Raw genomic sequence first — 20,240 nt, 5'->3', positions numbered from 1 at the left:
ACAAAAAAAAAAAAAAAAAAGAAAGAAAATCAACAAGGAAATAGAAGATTTGAATAACATTACATATAAACTGTACCTACCACTGTAAAACACTCTGTACAATAAAAAGAGCAGCAGAAAGCACATTTTTCACTAATACATATAAAATATTATTTAAGATAAACCATATGCTAACCCACATAACAAATATCAATAAATTTAAAAGGACTATAGTCTTGGCCCAACTTGGTGGTGTAATTGGTAGCAAACCAAACTATGATACTGGAAGTCTAGTAGCCAATTGTGATTCAAATTTTAACTCAGCTTGAGAACACGCATGGCACATACATGTGTGCCCATCATCCCGAGGAGCTAGAGTGCTGAAGAAAGGAGATTTGCAGAGTAGTAGGACCCTGTGAGGGTGTTTCTCTCTCTGTCTCTCTTGTGAGTGCATACAAACTATCATTATCAATGAACTTAAAATGACTGAAATTATATAAGATATGTTCTCTGACTTCAATGAAATAAACTTAGAAAGAGATAACTGAAGGAAATTTACAAAATAGACAAATATGTGGAAGCCAAACAACGTACTTAAAAATAATCAATGGGTAAATGAAGAAATCACAAGAAATTAGAGAGTATTTTGATATATTAATAAATGAAAACAAAACACAATACGATAGGAATCAGCAGATGGTGTAATGTTTACTTCGCTGGACTCCCACATGGTTGACTGCTGTTTGAGTCCCAGACCAGGAGGCTTGAAACCCATGCTGGGCTTGTGTACATGCATGCCAGGATCCTCAGAGGAGAGTGGAGGTTAAGGGATAGTGGCATGGCCATCCCCCTTGGAGGGTGATTTCTTGCTTTCTGTCTTTCTGTCTCTTTCTGTCCCTCTGACGAGTGCACATGATCTATAGCAAAAATATCTCTCTAACTCCCCCCCCCCAAAACCCCAATACGATAAAACCGATGGGATACAGATAAAATGACCCTTACAAAGAAACTTATGGGCCAACCCATGGCCTCGCTTTTAAGGTGGCTGGATCTCACAGAGCTGACCTCAGGGTTTGAATCCTATACCCAGTGGCCTAAGAAACATACCAGGTATATTTTCAAGATTTTGGGCATACATGCACATGTGTGTTTTTCAAGCCACTAGATCTGGGACTCAAACTTTGCAGTTGACCATGTGGGATTCAACTGTTTTAACCATCATGCCACCTGCTGGCCTCTCACTACTATACTTAACCATATTAACTTTGAAATAACTGTTTGTTGGGTCTGTATAAAGGTATATGCATCCTTTTTAAATATTATATTGCTTTACATATAATTTTTTCTAATAATTATTTTTTAACTTTAATTATTTATTTCTTTTAAATTTGACTAGAGAGAGAAAGAGAAAGTGAGAAAGCAAGCTACCAGGTCTAGGACTTGAACTTCGGTTGGCCATGTGGTAATCCAGCGCCCTTAACCACCATACCACCTGCTGGTCCCAGCATATGCGTCTTATAAAATTTATTTATTCGTCATTTTTGTTGCTAGAGGGCATGTGTACTTGAGAGAGAGAGAGAGAGAGAGAGAGAAAGAATCTTCTAACAGGGTGTGGTCATGCCACAATCCTTTTTCCTCCATTTCTCCTTTCTGTCAGGATTTTGGACATATGTGTACAGGTGCCTAGCATGTTTTTCAAGCTGCAGGGACTGGGATTCAAACTTCATCCTCCATTTGTGATCTGGCTCCAAAGGTACAGTGTTTAACCAATGTGCTATAGGGCTGGCCCATGTAGATGCGTCTTCAAAAACTTTCTACTCTTAGCCTGGCCCCCTGGCACAGTGGTTAAGGGAGCTGGATCCCACATGACTGACAGAGGTTTGAATTCCAGCCCACCCACAGGCTTAAACAACAACACTGGGCATATGTGCATGCATGTCTAAGGGTCTGAGATCTGATCTTGCCTCATTAGGGAGTGCTTTTTCCTCTCTGTCTCTCTGGCAAGCACATGTGTCCTCTGGCAATTAAAAAAATCCCAAAACTTATTATTTTTATTCTCTATTTTCCTTTACATATTTATTAATTGCTTACATACATACAGTACTATATAGTGATACAAACAAAAAAGCAAGATTATTTTCAGATAGTTATGATACACAGTATTCATACACTGAATATTCCAGATTATATTTTCTCATCAAGTTCCTTATCAGTGTAAGTGTATTAACCATTGCTTACTATTTGATGGCTCTTGTCATGTGTGGTTTAAGATGAAAGTAATTATTGACCTGAGAGAACAAAATAGAAGATCAATACTCATGAATAGTTTTAGAAGTAGCACAGAGTATAAATGAATCAAGTTTTAGCTTCCTTTTTGAGAACCAGCACCAGAAATTGAAATTTTCTTCGAAACAAGTCTTGGATCCTGATTACTTGTGCATTCTTTCATTCTTTTGTCCACAAATTTTAGTCACCTTTTTATTCTGAAGACATTGACACAGAAACTAGATAAAGAAAGAACTCTATACGGAATATATTGCTCAGTAGTTGTTAAAAACGTGGCAAACCACTGGTAAGGTTTGAACAGCTTGGTTCTCTCCCTCTATAAATAATAATGGTGGGCTCTTATCTGTGTGAACAATGACTCAAATGGATGCTTATCCTTTTGCTATGAGTTTTGTGTCAATTATCTATTTTTGCCTTTTCCATTGAAAATGGTTGATTTTATGGCTTTAACGAGGATGAAATTTTCAGGATTTAAAAAATACAAATGAAATAATTTTGTTCTGTTTTACTGAGTGCACTTCCAGAACCTCAATATTTACATTAGGCCTCCCTCATGTCCCATTCTTCAAGGTATCAGTTGTTACTAATTAATTATTTTTTGCATAGTATTTAAAACTCTTATTTTAGTCCTTTAGCCAAACTCCTAATAAGTATTTTTCCAGTGCTTGCTCTCCATCTAATATAGGGAAAACCAAGAATAAAAGTTGTGGGGAGAAACTTTCATTCTTTTTGAGGAGTCAGAATTTACAACCATGAAAACAATATTCTTAATATTAGAGAGAAATTTGGGGACACCTATTTGAAGAGGACAAAAGTGAGACTCATAGATTGAGTGATTTGCTCAAGTTCATAGTGCCAGTTAGCGGTTAATCAAGGCTCGAACTTTATTATTTCATGCCAGTAGGTGAAAAAGACTATGATGTTACATACGGTTACATGATAAGGTATGTGAGTCAGCTAAGAGCGATTAAGTGATTTAAGGACAAAAAGATACTGATTTGACTGATAGTGGGAAAGTAGGCTTCCTGAGGAGGTGAGACCAGAGGTAGATCTTAAAGGATGTGTAAGATTTGGGCAGGTGGGATGGAGAGGATGAAGACCTTCCAGATTATGTATACTGGTCATCGGGGCCAGAGAGTGGCATAGCAGTAAAACGTGACACTCCTAGGCAATCCCACATGGGAAAGCTCCCTGCTCAAGTTTGGTGACCTCCCTGATTGTCCCAGACACATGCTTGCTCATGATCTGTGGATGGTTGAAGACTGGGTCCCAGGATTGGGACTCTGTTGAGGGTGCTATCTCTCTTTCTCTGTTTCTGTCTCTGTCTCTCACTCACAGAAGAATAAACTTATAAAAGTAAATGCTGGTGATTGCAAAAGCAGAAATGCTGGTGATGGAGGCTGGGGAAGACTAGATTCTGGAAGATGCTGGACATCTTAGTCCACCTCTAGCTGGCACACCTCATTCAAGGATGACAAGGTGGGGTAAAGGCTTAAATGGAGGCAATAAGGGATAGCAGGAAGAGCATGGCAGCCAGTGTAAGAACACCTGGCTTCAAGTCCTGGCACCTTTGCCTTGTACATCGTAAGCTTTCTTAACCTTTGCAGGTCTGGTTCTTCATATGCAAAGTGGTTATACTAATATCTTGAGGATAAGCGAGAATAGGTGATTGAAGAGCCCAGTTTGTTCTGAACAGAAGTATGTTCTCAATATATTGTGGGTGCAGTTATTGTTTTAAGTATGATAATTCCTAGATCTGGCCAATACAAGTTTTCTGGGAGACTCGTTTCTTCTGTGAGTTGCCCATTTTATGTACTGTTCTCAGCATAACGGACATTATACGGATGTGGCACATAAGAATGGATATGGTCTTGGCCATTGAAGAACTTCGAGTTGAAGTGACAGCAGCACACGCTTTTGCTAACAGATACTCACAAACATAGCTAACAACTCCAACTGGAGAGTTGCTACCAAATCCACGAAAATCTACATTTTAAGAAATGTAGTCAGCTGCCTTTGACTAGGTCTTATCTGTTCAGTGTTGAGTGGTTTTTTTTTTTTTTTTTTTTTAATAATAACCTATCTTTCTGACTAGTTTAAAGATTGATTTTAAAATGGTTTTTGATGCAATTAGGTTATGCTATCTGGACAATAAACTCACCTTAACCTAAAAAAAAAGAAATTTATGTCTGTACTCAAACATTATTACTTTTTTTTGGAGAGGTGTTTGCTATAAGGTGCGTGTGCTCACCAGAAAGACAGAGAACAGAGAGAGAAAGTGAGAAATCACCCCCCATGGGGGATGGCCACGCCGCAATCCCTTCTCCTCCATTCTCCTCTCGGGATCTTGGGCATGCACACACACATGCCCGGCTTCAGTCTAAGCCACCTGGTCTGGGACTCGAACTGTGGTCAGCTACATGGGAGTTCAGTGATATAGCCATTACACTAACTACTGGTCCCGAGCATTGTTACTTAATGTACAAATGTTCATTGAAATAAAATTCTAAATGATTAATAGACTCATACGCTGAGAATTTTTATCATTTGCTTCTTTCCATAGTGAACTGATCTTTAGCAATCATTAGGGTGCCTAAAGACATTTTCACTTTCTCTGGTTGGTGGAGACAGCAAGATACAGAGGGACATGGGAAAGCTGAAAGGATTTGAGCTTTGTGGACAAAAAAAACTGGGCTACAGTCCCATCTTCCTGCCACTTCCTGACTGAGTGATTGTGGGCAATCCTTTTAGCCTTGTTTTAAATAGACATCCACATCTGTAAAATGGTGCTAATTCTGCCTCACAGGGTCGTTATGAAGATTAAATACAATAATGTATTTTAGTATATTAAAACACTATGTGAATGTTAAATCACTAAGTAAATGTTAGTTGTTGTTCCACTTGGGTGGAAAAGGGCATTATATTTCTTGGGAAAGTTTCTTTTAGTACTGAGAAGATGACTCAGGGAGTGTCTTGAATTTGAGATGAACAGGAAGACAAGAATGATTAATGCAGCCAGAAACTGCAGAGAGAATAAAACAATAACAGCAGCTGCAATTTAGTAAGCCCCTAATATATGCTATTCACCCTATATAAACTCCCTGAAATGTTTACAACAGTCCTATCAGGTGCCTACTAGTTCCATTTTATAGACAAAGACACAAACTCAGAGAGATTATCTGATTTTTCCCAAGGCCCATGTAGAAAGTATCAAGATTTTGTTTATCATCTTGGAGCTGCCTGACTGAAATAGAACACATCCTTTTAACTTAATATAATGTTTAATATTGTGGAATAGGTCAACTGAGACATGCACAAAAAAATTTTAAGAACCTTTCATTTTAAAAATTAGTGGTCCTTGGAGTCAGCAGGTGGTGTGGTGGTTAAGGTGCTGGATTCCCACATGGCCTACTGCATTTTGAGTCCTGGACCTGGTGGCTTGAAACTCACACTGGGTGTGTGTGCGTGTGTGCCTAAAATCCTGGGAGGAGAATGGAGAAGGGATTGCAGTGTGTGTAGGGGGTGAGTTCTCATTTCCCTCCTTTGTCTTTCTCTGGTGACTGCATGTACCCTATGGCAAAAACAAATGAAAAAAAGGTGTCCTTGAGTCATTTAGAAAATAATAATAACCATGATGCTCATTATATACTGGAAAAGTCATGACACATTTTTGCATTAAAAAAACCCAGACAAATATGCCTTGAACTTTTCCAACCATCCAATACTTTGTACCCAGCACTACACTATACTCTTTATACACATTTTCTCACTTAATCTTCAACAGCCTCAAAAAGAAGATACTATTGCCATTTTGTAGATGAGGAGACAGACCTACAGAGGTTAAGAAAGGGCATTTAACCACTAGGCAGAGATGCCAGGACTTGAAGCCAGGTTTTTCTGACACCGGATGTGGTGCTCTTTCTACCATCCCATATTGCCTCCATTTAAGCCTCTACCCTGCCCTTTCATGCTTAGATGGAGCATGCCAGCTATAGGTGGGTCAAGAGGTTCCCCAGCCTCTTCCAGAGTCTAGATCGTCTCAGCCTCCATCACCAACATTTCATTGCACCTAGTCTGGAAGGTCTTCTTTCTCTTCATTCTGCCTGTCCCAATCCTATAGGTCCTTCAAGACCCAGCTGACGTCTGAACTCTGAACTCTTTCTTCTGTACCACACTAGGAGTAGTCAGACACCATTCCCTAACCATTTAACTCAGAGGTTTCTCTAAAATGCTTGCAATGATAAAGACCTTTAAAAGGGTATTTGTCGTAAGATATAAACTAATGTATCTAGAAAACTATTCCAATTATGCAATTATGGCTGTTATTTATAGAAGTAAATTCCATTGGTAAGTTTTAGCAAAGCACTTACAGTAGAGTGGTTTGGATCAAATCCAGGCTGTTCACTTGTTAATGTATTATTTATATTAACAAAATCAAATGTTAGGCTGGGCACCATCCCCTCCCCCTTGCTCAATACCCCATGTTTATCAAGGCTATTGCTCTTCTTGATAATTAGCAAACATACATTTCATGATATGCTTCATAATTTCTGAGACTTTGATAACATTTGGAAATACAGACCTAAAGGACCAACCAATATGAAGGGCAACCCACTCAATCAATTTTGCATCATTACCCACGAAGCTCTTTCCCACTGTTGTTTAGAGAGATTCAAGATGAAAAGAGGTCATGGTTTACTGTTGTTTTATGCACTCCCTCATCCTGCACTCTGCTGGGTTGTTTGCCATGAATTACTCATTCTCTCCCAGGTGGCTCTCAGCAGCAGTCAGATATTCAAGAACTATATATTTCATCATGGCCATGTCACATACTTCCCCCTCTGTGCTCCAGTCCTTCCCAGTCTGAGTCATCATATGCTTGATTATCTGTGTACCATTAACCTACCTTTATTATCCTTTCCCTTCCCAAGACTTCTATAATATGACAAGCAAGTTATCTATGACTCAAGTGGGGAGCTGGGTAAGGGGAATAGGGAGTACCACCTGAACATAATGTCCTGGAAAACCCTATACCATCATCAGCTGTTTATCATGACTTCCAGATGGGTGCAGGCAGAACCTGGCCCTAGAATGAACTTTCAGTGCTGGCTCCACCACTCAATAGCTCTGGCTGTTGGTAAGTCCTTATGTCTGCTGAGTCTTGGGTTTCATTTCTGAACAAGAGGCTAATACTACACCTATCTCATAAGATTGTTGTGAAGATGATAGAAGACCACTGACATGAAAATCCCAGAATCCCCCATGAACACTATCATGTGTTAGGGAGGGATTGTCTCCCAGGAGCTGTGGCTACTAGTAATGGAACACAGTTACTACCAAACTGGCACAGCCAGGAAGGAATAAATACTTGGACCCTTCCATACTTTGACTTTCTGTCATTGCCTCCTATTTGGTAAACCTAGACAGAAGCCAGAAGTTCAGGGGGCCCAGGAAAACTGGAGGCACAAAGTGCAGGAAGTCTTAGGCCAACTTGGGGAAAACCAGTGCAAGATCATGAGAATGCTAGCATAGATGATATGTATGTGTAGAAGAAAATCAATGAACAAAGATAAGCAGACTTTAAAGAAACAGGAATGGCTGTTTCCAAATTTCTGTTTCCAGTTGTTTGGTGATAACTCAGAATATATTTTTCCTAGATGTATTTTAAATGCTGATTCAAGTTTCCACCTACTCCTGAAAAGCTCTGAGATTTGTATTTATTTGAAACCTTGTACCCATAGGAAAGGGCTGAATTCTGGGTGTCGAGAGCCAAGAGGCATGTGGTGACAGGAGAATGAAGAGGCACTGTCTCTCCTTGCCCAGGATATGGGATCAGCTCTGGTAAGTTTCTAACTGGGTAGAATGCTCTGTTCTTCTACCTCATTTTGTCCCCAAATAGTTTCCGTGATTACTGATTTCCCTCTAAACTATATTTCATGCTTCCAAACTATCCATCTCTCTATCTCTCCTTAATCATAAGTGGCTCAGTGCCTAGATTCCAGAGTTGGTCTTGAATTTCTCTACTTTAGATTTTGCAATTTCCCACCTGTGGCATCGGGTTGTTCAGTTTAGTTAAGCCTCTCTGAGCTTCCGTTTATGCACTACCTGTGGGACAGCAAAGTTTTGTCACTCCAGCTAGTTAGAGAAATGACTTGAGAAACCTAAAGACTGACTTAGACTTTCCTTGAGGGTTTGAGAACGCAGTCTGAGTTTATCCCAAGAGTGGGAAAGGTCAGGTGTCAGCCACCATCTCTCTTAAATGGCAATGTTTAATAAGGGCATGAGTCTTTCTGAAAGAGTGGGCTGTGGTGTGGCATACAGTTAACTCTTTGGCTCTGACTGACACAGATGTCAGTGACTACTGGGGATTCGGGGCTCTGAAAACACTGTGGCATACAGTCTGCTCTTGCTCGGTGGGACCGCTCACCTTCTGCTCAGACTCCGTATTCTTTTATAAATATGTCAGAAGATTTGACTAACTTAGTGTGTGTGTACCTATGTATGTGTTCCGGTAATCATGTGCATGCTTACATGTGGTCTTTTTCTATCAATCTATGGTTCCGTAGTCCTCACATTTTAGCAAGCATCAGAATCACCTGGGGAGCCTGTTAAATGACACCACTAGACCCACCCCCAGAGTCTCTGATTCACTAGGTTTGTAGTAGGGCCTGAGAACTTGCTTTTGTAGCAAATTCCCAGATGCTGCTAGGGCTTGGGGACCACACTTTGAGAACCACCATGTCCTCGCTCTAAAATGTTTTTTTCAGACTTTTTGATCAGGTCGAATGAGGAAATCCACAGGATTCTTAACACAGGGTCTGGCACCCAGTGAGCGTCTGCTGCTAATACCATGACTGACAGCTACCATGACAGCAGCTGCTCCTTACACCTTGATCATTCAGCTGCTACTTCTGCTTAGTAAGCCTTCATTCCAGATAATGTTAGTTAGGTATTAAGAGCAGGGCAATCTGACTTAATTAAGGAATATAATTACCTCTCTGGGAGAGATTTGCATTTTAAAGAAGCTAGTTAATTCAAAGAGACTTGTAATTTGAAGAATATCAGACACTGTGATAAAGAGATATACAAAACTTCTGGCAAAGTATAGTGAAAGATACTTTGGGGAGGATGCGGACCGTATAGACTTTTTGCTGGACCATGTCTTTATAAGGATGCTTGGTATTTAGGATTCCACATTAAAAAAAAAAGTCTAGGCTTATCCACAAAATGGTTCATGTAGTAGAGATTGCACATGGCTAGGGTGTGGGTTAAGGCAGCTGTGGTCATTCATACATAGAGGTTGGCGAGTCTCGTGTCTATAAACTTGGCAATGCTTGCATTGTGCTTATTTATTCAATCATATAGCAGAAGATGTACGTAAGATTTATTGAAAAGTATGACTTCCAATTTCATGCTGAGAATAATGCAGGAAGTTCAGTAAAATAGAATTATAATAAAATGGTAGCAGAACGACATTGTGTTTTAAATTGTGGAATTAGGAGGTAGAAACTAGTTGGAAACCAATCTTCTGAAAATCCTCTGAATGTAATTTTGATTTGGAGACTATGAGTTGATATGAGAATATCAAGGAGAATACGGATTTAATTTGGTGACTTAACCCCAGAGTATACATAAAGAACAAAACTAGTATAATGAACAACAGTTTCAGATATAACTTACCGGCCATTTTGATAAAATGAGTATTGACATGCATATAAATGTCAACATCATTTTTTTGTTGTTTTTAGTTTGGTACTAAGTTATGCCATAAGACTACAGCAGTTATAAAAATTAGTAGTAGTTAAAAACTGTTGAAATCTTTACTTTATTGGTTTAAAAGAATTCAGAAAACATCAAACTTTTTCTAGAAGTTGAAGTAAGGAAATTGATGTCAGTGACAGAAATATAGGGAATCTAATTAGAAGTCCCTGGGCAGTGGCTCATTAGTGTGGTTAGTTAGTAAATGAAATTTCAGCTGCAGTGAATTAGACTATGTGTCTTCAGTTATTTTTTTCTAAAAAGAATGACAAAATGTCTACAACTGTTTTTTGTTAGTAGAATATTTTTTTCCCTCAAACAAAAAATATTTAGGATCTTTTTGTCTTGAGGAAAGAAATGGCCATTTGGGGACAAATTTCCTTAAATGTCTGCATGGTAAACTTGGGTAAGTGAAACAAAAGCTATTTTTCTCCCATGAGGAAGAGGCTTTCATTTGTCTGCTAAGCTGCCTGGTTTTGCATGTTCCTTTTGTCAGATCCTTTAATTTTTTTTTTTTTAACCATTTGTGCCTGTTGATCAGATTTCTCAAAAGAACAAAACAAAAACAAAAAACAAAAAACACCAAAAAAATCAAAACCAAAACCAAACCAACCAAGTAAGCAAAACATTGAACAATAGTTTGGTGACAAATATTTAGAGTCAGCTGCAATGATTATTTATCAGCTGCTAAAATGTGACACTGTTTCCTTTTTTATGTTACCACGGATGTTTGTATCTTTGCCGCTTGAAATTTTATGGGTAATTTAAAGAGAGAACCAACAAGAGCTTGAATTCCAGTATTTCAGAAGTGTTCATAAGCAAGGTATGATAATTGGGCAATTAGAGCAGGATGTGATACTCTCCATCCTCTGGGTGTTAAATATTTTTTAGGTTATTTTAGAAATTTAGACCTTGAGCTCACTCACATCTGTCTGTAGAGACTCTGGCGTGTACTCACTGGGTTCTGTATACGCACAGGTTAGCCGTAATTTTAGTGTTTGGGGCCTGCAGGTTCAAACTGAGGAGACCCCTACAGCAGTTTTTAATAGGAGGTAACTCTTATTTTTTGGAGAGATTTTCGCTATAGGGCATGTGCGCTCGCCAGACAGACAAGAGAGAGACATAGAGAGAGAAAGCAGGAAATCACACCCCAGGGGGGATGGTCACACTGCAATCCCTTCTCCTCCATTTTCCTCTTGGGATCTTGGGCATGCACGCACACGCGCCCGGTGTAAGTTTTAAGCCACCGGGTCCGGGACGCGAACTGCGGTCAACTACGTGGGAGTCCAACGACATAGCCATTACGCTAACTAACTGCTGGTTCCCGGGGTAACTCATCTTTTAGGGGACATTAGGCAATGAGTGGGGACCCTTTTTGTTGTCACAGCTCCCACCTTAGGGAGGGAAGAGGAATAACTACAGACTCTACTGGGTATTAACCAGGGGTGCTAGTAATAAAAAATAAATGATAATAAAAAAAAGATTAATGCTAAGTGAAGCAAGCCAGACTATAAAAGACAGGCATTGTATGTCCCCACTTAATATATACTGACCGTCTGCATTCTATAGCAGAACGGGCAACTGTGGACACTAGAGACTATACAGGAGGGGGCGGGTAATAAAGAGTGGGATGGAGGGCATTAGGGAAAAATACATGTAATAGATACAAAAAAGAAAACTTATGTATTGATAATACATACGGTAATATCTTTGATCTGACTAATATTCACTGTATTCACGCTGGGAAGAACCATTTTGTATGCTGTAAAGATGTATAGTGATTAAATGTAAATTTAAACATGTAAAAAAATGGAGAAAAAAGAGACTTGTGATAATTATTCCCTAAATCTCCTTTTTTAAAAATTTCCATTTGTACTTTATTATGAAAGACTGTGGGTCATTGGCACATAGAACATTGTGTTATGGTTTCAGCAATAGATGCCTAAATTTTCCCTAGATGACTGGCTCCAAATATCAGTCACCAAAAGTGTTTTTTTCTTATTTACTGCCATCAATATTCTTTGATGTAGATTAAATGTATTTTTATTAAAGTGAAGAAAGAATCATGTGAGGTCTTGAGTGAAAAATCGAAAGCATCATGTTTTATCTGCATCCCATCACCTGGCAATGATAGTGCATGTGTGTGGCAAGAAACAGAAAACATAGAACACTGGGAGAAGAGAACTTCTGGACTGACCTGCCAGGCAGGAATATAGTAGGTGAGCCATACTGTGGACACTGAAGCAAATGAGTAAAGTGATGGGAAGGAAGACTCTTTCTCCTTGGAATATGGCTTCTTCGTTTTCTGAAGCTAAGAAGGAAAAGTTTCATTTGTTAACACAAGATATAATTCTTTTTTTAAAAAATAATTATTTTTATTTTTAACTTTATTTGTTATTATTTTTTGATTTGATTAGAGAGAGACAGACAAAAAGAGAGGGAAAGTGAGAAAACAAGACTCCAGGTCTGGGACTTGAACCATGGTCAGCCATGCGGGAGTCCAGGGCATGACTGTAACCACCATGCCACCTGCTGGCCACAAGTGTAGTTATTTATTATGTGCATTCTCTTCCTCTTTTCTAAACAATTTCCCATTGACAAAGGAAGGGAGAGGAAGATAATTTGGTCGCTAAGAAAAATGGACAATGTACCACTAAAGAGAAAGATTTTCTTCAAGTCATGAAAGATGGCGCTTGGCAAGAAACAGCAATTCAACTCAACTTTGCAGATACTACAAGCAACTGACAAATTATGTAAAACTTTGGTATAATTTGGTGCAAAAGTAATGTATAATGAATGACTTAGATAAACAAACCAAATGCTCAGGGAAATGTAAAATACACACAAAAAAGCAGGGGCAAGTATTCAAGATATATGATGTTCTACCTCACCTATTTTCCTGAGCTGCTAGAGTGTTAGAAACTGTGTTGTTCACACACTGAAATTCTGTGAACTCTTGCTGCGTATGATTTGCCTCTATGGCAAACACTGGAATAGAATATGGATGATCTGAAATCACCATGCCTTCTTCCACAATCTTTGGGGATATGGCTTCTGTGTGAGTTTGTGTGCATCTTCTTTTTCTCCTATTTTAACAGTTTTATTGAGGTATTATTTACACACTGTATAGGTCACCTATTATAGATGTATAGTCCTATGATTTATAGTAAATTTATACTCATGCGGTCACTACCACAATGCAAGTTTCAAACAATCCTATTATTCTAGAATTCCTACTTGTTCATCTGTAGGCCATTTCTGCTCTTACGCTCTGCCCAAGCAAGCATTGATCTGCCTCTGTCCCTACAGGTTTTTCCTGTTCTTGAAATTTCAGGTGAATAGAATCAAACAATATGTGGTCTTTTGGCTTCTTTCACTTGCCACAGTACTTTTGAAATGAATGCCTGCACGTGCAACCATACTTCATTCCTTCACGTGATTGTGTGGCAGTCCATTGTATTGATATAGCACATTTTATGTGTCATTTACCAGGTGGTGGATATTTCGGTTATTTCCACTTTTGGGCTCTTATGAATAGTTCTGGTATGAATGTGTATTTATAAGACTTTGTGTGGACATCGTTTTATTTCTTTTGGATATATGCCCAGGAGTGGACTTGTTAGGTTGGTAATTTTTACTTTCTAAGAAACTGCTGGTTTTTTTGTTTGTTTTTAAAGATTTTTTTTTTTTTTTTTTTTTTTTTTGGTCATAGGGCGCATGTGCTCACTGGAGAGAGACAGACAGAGACAGTGACAGGAAGAGAGAAATCACCCCCCACTCTCCAGGGAATTGCCATGCCACAGTCTCTTCCATTCTCTTGGGATTTCGGACATGCACACACATGCATGCACATGCACCCAGCATAATTTTTAAACTACTGAACTGTTGGGTCCGGTACTCAATCCATGGTGGGCCATGTGGGAGTCTAGCATCTTAACTACCAAGCTACCTGCTGGCCCAACTGCTAACTATTTTCTAAAACGGCTGTACCATTTTATAGTCTTACTAGTTATATATGTAGTGGTGTGAGGTAGTCTTTCCTTTTCAATGCTTACTTCCTTTTTAAAATTAAAAAAAAAATTATGTTCAATAAATGTCTGTCAAGACCATTTAGATTATGGTATCATTTAGATCCTGTATCTCTTTGTTTAGTTTTTGTCTACATGGTCTGTCCAGAGGTGACAGGAGGATGTTGAGGTCCCCAATGACTAGTAAGTTGCATTCTATGTCCTTTAGGTCTAGTAGTCTTTCTTTCAAGTACTTGGGTGCTCCAGTGTTGGATGCATAAATATTATAAGTGTTGTATCTTAGTGTATTTATCCTTTTAGAAGTATATAGAGTCCTTCTTTGTCTCTTCATAGGGTTTTGTCTTGAAGTCTATGTTTTCTGATATCAGTATAGTGACTTCAACCTTTTTTTGTTTTGTTTTCTGCTTGCATGGGATATATTTTTCATTTTTACCTTATGCTTGCTTTTCTTCTCAACTTTTGTCTTCAGCTGGTGGGCTAGAATCGTAGATATATTAATTTATATAAAAACTCATTTCTTTTTTTTTTTTAGAGGTTTTTGCTATAGGGCGCGTGCGCTCGCCAGCCAGATAGAGAGAGAGACAGAGAGATAGAAAGCGAGAAATCACCCCCAAGGGGGGATGGCCACGCCGTAATCCCTTCTCCTCCATTCTCCTCTCAGGATCTTGGGCACACACGCACACAGGCCTGGTGTGAGTTTTAAGCCACTGGGTCCGGGACTCGAACTGCGGTCAACCATGTGGGAGTCCAGCGACATAGCCATTACGCTAACTGCTGGTCCCGCTCATTTCTGACCAATTCTTGGAGACTAGTCAAGAAATGATGCCAAATGGATTCAGACTAATTCTCTTTGGCAATCTATTCAATTCCCTTCATAGCCATTGATGCTTTTGTTTTTGTTTTGGTAGGCTGTTTTTGCTTAGTTTTTGGTTATTTATTTATTTACTTATTTATTTTTTACAAATGCTCTAGTTTCACATGTAGCAGAGTAGAACAAGCAGCTTTTAGGGACAGGACACATATCTGTTTAGAATTAGCTCAGTGGTGAATGTTACATAAAATTATAGTTACACCTGTTACCATTTCTGCCCAAGCACCTAGGAATGCTCACCACCTTCCTCACACCCTTCACAGAGTGGAAGAACAGGAGTATTTCCTATATTTCCTTAGCTGAGAGGGCACATTTGCCATTGCTAGGGTTCTCCCTGGAGTGCTTTGTCCCTTTAACCTGAAACTGAGCCTGTGAAGCTGAGTTGCTCTGTGTTCTGCATGGTGCCTGAGTCTAACTTGACTCAATCTTACAGTTTATATTTCACTAACCCTTTAGGGGCTGCAATTCTCCACCCTGGATGCCCATTAGAATCACTTATACGGCATTTGATCGTAGATGAATATGGAAGATTTACTGCTAAGTGAAGCAAGTCAGACTATGAAAGAGAGGCACTGTATGTCCTCACTCAGTGTATACTGAATGTCCATACTCCATGGCAGAAATGGAAAGATTAGAAGATATAGAAGCATGGAGAATAATTGTGGATACTAGAGATAGTGTGAGAGGAGTGTGGGAAATGGGGGAGGGAAAGAAGGAAGAAATCAAGAGGAAAAAGAAAGATGTGAAATATTTAAGGGACACAAAAATTGATAATTATTTTTTGGTGATAATGTATATGGTAATATCTCTGACTGGACTAATAGTGTATTCATGATGAGAAAATTCATTTGGTATGCTGTAATGATACACAATGACTGTAAAAAATAAAACAAAAAGAGAGAGAAAAGAATCACTTACTGAATTTTAAAGTAGTAACTCAATATCAGCTCTACCTGAGACTATTTAAGTCAGAACCTCAGCTGATTTTGGAAGTATAAAATGGCTAAGGAATTTCTCTCCAGTCCTAAAAATAGGTTTTTCAAATTTCAGTACATGAGGTTATAGAGAAGAAGCAGACTCAAATAATTACAATAAGACATTAAAAAAGTACAACTATGACTTAAAAAAAATATAAGCCATGCTTTAGTAGTAACTAGGAAGTTGTGGGATTAAGATTTGGATTTGGATTCAGAACAGGGGAAGAATTCGGCCTCTGCCCTTGATGAATATTCATAAATCAGTTACTCCCGGTTTGGGCCTCCTTAGCTATGTGGACTTACACTTGCCTTGTGTTATTAGGATTAAAGTGATGATCCACCAAGAAGTATGAAGGGTCTACAGAAAGTTCATAGAAATACGTATTATTTAAAAAATGCATGTATTTCAAGATTTTTTTTTTTTGGTAGCAAAGTGAATTCATACAACTTGTTACACCCTGTCTGAACAAGATCTAGCTGAGGCACTAAAATGGATGAAATATCAATTTGAAAAGAACCCTAAATTCAACAAAAACTGAAACAAGAACAAACTTTAAATTTATGGTGGGTCTTGTGTGGAAGAATTGAAATCATTGATATTTTATGAAAATTTATGGGGAGAATTCACCAAAGAAATTAGCAAATGGATAAGTTGTTTTAAGAAGGGATAAAGATGTCCACAGCGGCAGACCATCCACATCAGTTTGTGAGGAAAGTTAATCTTTTTTTGTAACCCAATTGAAGAGAACTGATGAGCAGCAGCAAAAACAATAGCAAACACCATAGGCATCTCAATAGGTTCAGTTTACAAAATTTTGACTGAAAAAGTGAGGCAAAATTTTAGCTTGATGGATGCCTGAACTGTTGAGCCCAAATCAACTGCAGACAAAAGCAGAATTTTCAACAGGATTATTAAACAAGTGGGACCAAGGTTCTGAAGCATTTCTTGGGAGAATTGTAACAAGATGGCACATGGCTTTACCAGTAAGATCCTGAAGACAAAGCACAATCAAAGCCATCGCTACGAAGAGGTGGAAGTGGTCCAGTCAAAGCTAAAGCAGGACAGTGAAGAGCACAAGACATGGCAACAGTGTTTTTGGATGTTCAAGGCATTTTTCTTGTTGACTTTCTGGAGGGCCATAGTGCAATAACGTCTGCTTATTAGGAGCGTGTGTTAAGAAAGTTAGCCAAACCTTTAACAGAAAAATGCCTGGGAAAGCTTGTCTACCACGACACTGTTTCTATTCATTCCTCTCATCAAACAAGAGCAATTTTGTGAGTTTTGATGGGAGATCATTAGGCAGCCACTGTACAGTACCAGTTTGGCTTCTTCTGACTTCTTTTTATTTTCTAATCTTAAACAAACAAACAAACTTTAAGGGATATGTTTTCCCCCTTTTTTCCCCTTCTTTCTTCCTTCCTTCCTTCCTTCCTTCCTTCCTTCCTTCCTTCCTTCCTTCCTTCCTTTCTTCCTTCCTCACTCTTGCTCTTGTTCTCACTCTAGCTCTTTTTCTTTCTTTCTTTTTGTTAATAATGTAAAAGGACTACATTGATGTAGTTAAATTCCAAGGATTCTTAGCTCCCTAAGAGTGAACTAAATGACTGGTATCATCACTTACAACAGTGTCTTGAATTTGATGGAGCTTATGTTGATAAATCAAGTTTGTATTTCCAATTTTTTATCTTTTAATTCCAGTTTTGACAAATTTTTACATGATATATTTCAGGGCATTTTCACATCTGCTAGTTATTTCTCTTCAGCAAATTTTATTAAGGTTGTCTGGCCTCACTTTGCCACACAATTTGGGTATATTTTTATCTTGTGTTTCCTCTTTTGATCAGAGATTGGGCTAAGAGCCTGGATTCTGGAGCCACACTGCCAAGAGGCAAATTCCAACCCTGTCACTGATTTTTCTAGGGAAACTTTCATTGTTACCCTCCTTTAACCTCTGTTTTCTCCTTTGTAAAATGAACATAAAAGTACCTACTCCATAGTTTTATTAGAATTAAAAGGGGTAATGGTTTAAATCACTTAGCATGCCCCTTACTAATTGGGTACTCAGAAAATGTTAGGTCTTTTTCTTATTAAGTACAGTGAATGTTTAAAAAATTTTATTGAGATCAGGCACTTTGTGGTTAAAAAGACAAATGTACCCTACATGACCCATTTAAAACTGCAATAGCAGTTTTAATTCCTAGGTGGTAGGTAGTTTTAATTCAGCCTCAGTATACATTTCTTAGATTACTGCTTCAGGTCAGTGGTACGTCAATATTTGTAAATAACTTTACTTGGAGTTTAGTTTTGATTATTTCATTATTGATTTTTTTCTTTCACACAGAGCATTGAAAAAGCATTTCATACAAGTGTCAAGTTTTTATTTTATTTTATTTTAATTGCCAGAGGATATGCACACTCCCCAAAGAGATACAGAAAGAGAGTGAGAGAGAGAGAGAGAGGAGAAAGCACTCTCCAATGGGGCATGGCCACGCTGCCATCCTTCTCCTCTGTTTCTCCATACCGTTTGGATTTTGGGTATTCACGTGCATGTATCTAGCATGTTTTTTAAGCTGCCAGGGCCAAGATTGTTAGAACCATGGTTAGCTAGGACGAATCTGGCTCCCTTAACCACTAGGCTATGGGGCTGGCCCAGAACTTGTGTACTATCATATTATAAGCTTATACAGATCACAGAAAACCTATTTCCCCAGAACAACATATTTTAAATCATTATAATGATGTATTCTTTAGAAATATTTTGCTATGGATATTGTCAAATAATCTATAATCCTTAAAATCAGAGACAATGTACTGAATTTCTGTGTACACATCACCCATCTTCAACAAATATCAATACTTAATAATAACAAACACCTGACAACATCATGCAATAGGCAGGTAAAATAACTCCAGTCAAACTGATATATTTGATATATCCTTTGATTTATTTTTCTTGTTAGAAAACATCCAAATAATACAAAAGTGTGTGAAGTACAAACAGAACACTCATATTGCCAATTATTTACTAATAATCTCTTTAGTTAGGATGCCTTGTCAGTCAGGGCTTATAAAGTCATACAGTGTTGTAATTTAATGAGTGATGGATAAAAATTCTGGTCATATTCTCACTGGGGATGGTCTGACATATCAGTTACTTAGAAAATCTGATCTTTTCAGAGTAAAGCCCTTTAGCTGCCATTCTGTTTTAGATCATTGTAATTCACTTGTTTCTTGATGGCTCTGGATTACAAATTTTACAAGTTTTTATAATTGTTTTCATGGCCATAGTGGGAAATAAAAACATGAATAAATAGTGAAAGAAATGACTCCAATTGTAGTATGGCATGGTTGGATTCTAATGATGTGTTGGGTGAGGGATTACAAATGTGAGAAAAAGAAAGCTCATTATCGGCTGGTTAGGTTCAAGGACACCATCTTTCCGGATGAAAGGTGATTCCGGTATTCACATTTAGCACAGATTCTGAGCTGTACATTAAAGGTTATGGTTCGAATTTTTCCCAAATTAGGTACATAACCATTTTTGTGCGTGAAGAAAAAATGGAAATTCAGGTCACATTTCAATTTGAGTTCATTTTTCTAAATTGTACCCTCAGAAGAAAAAAAAAGTCCATATAATCAATTGCTTTCCAGAAAGTCATTTCTCCGCTTTCATTGACGGTTGTATTTGTTTATCTAAGGCCTTGGGTACACCGTGACATTTTATTTTTTATTTTGCAGAAGTTTGATGCCTCTAGTACTGTGATTTGAAAGAAATTTAAAATCCAATTTCACAAATTAATTTTAATGCTTTCTAATCAGACTTTAATAGCATTTTCCAGAAATATTTGATGAGATTTCTTTTGCACTTGTTCACAACATTTTCAGTGAGTTTTAAATATTTTAAAGTATTATTAAAAATATTATACAAATTAAATTCAGGTCCTATCTATACAATATGTTTTAAAGTATTACTGACTGGATTAGTTCAACAATTGGGCCACACAGGATGTTTTATAAAGTTTAGACACCAGAATAACATCTTAAGGCAATAGTAATTTGATTTTTTTTCTAAATGTGTTGCCATAGATTTTCCTAAATGTTTTACAAACAGTTATTAAAAGCACATTGAGAATCTGAATTCCCTTTGGGCAAAACGTTTTAGTACTTAACTTTCATTTAATTCAAAATTACATATGGTTAGAGTTGCAGAAAAACATCAGAAAATCATAACCAGCTATCACAACATCACATATTTAAATCAGTGCAATGCAGCCTCACTCAGAAGCACCTCAAGGTGCAAAATAATAAAAATAAATAAAAGCAATCAGCATTAGTCTTCCCTA

At 37.9% G+C, this 20,240-nt stretch overlaps 1 long non-coding RNA gene across 1 annotated transcript in view; it reads left to right on the top strand.

The window, feature by feature from the left end:
• Positions 1 to 20,240, top strand: part of LOC102471119 (uncharacterized) — a 92,015-nt gene that overhangs the window by 35,339 nt on the left and 36,436 nt on the right. Inside the window, exon 2 of the long non-coding RNA XR_334723.1 lies at positions 8,007 to 8,106. This is a non-coding gene — a long non-coding RNA (uncharacterized LOC102471119). The remainder of the gene's footprint in view (positions 1 to 8,006; positions 8,107 to 20,240) is intronic.

This window comes from Tupaia chinensis, unplaced genomic scaffold (assembly GCF_000334495.1).
Source record: "Tupaia chinensis unplaced genomic scaffold, TupChi_1.0 Scaffold000272_1, whole genome shotgun sequence".
In the NCBI taxonomy this organism is placed as follows: Eukaryota; Metazoa; Chordata; class Mammalia; order Scandentia; family Tupaiidae; genus Tupaia; species Tupaia belangeri.
This window is presented reverse-complemented; position numbering and strand designations above follow the sequence as displayed.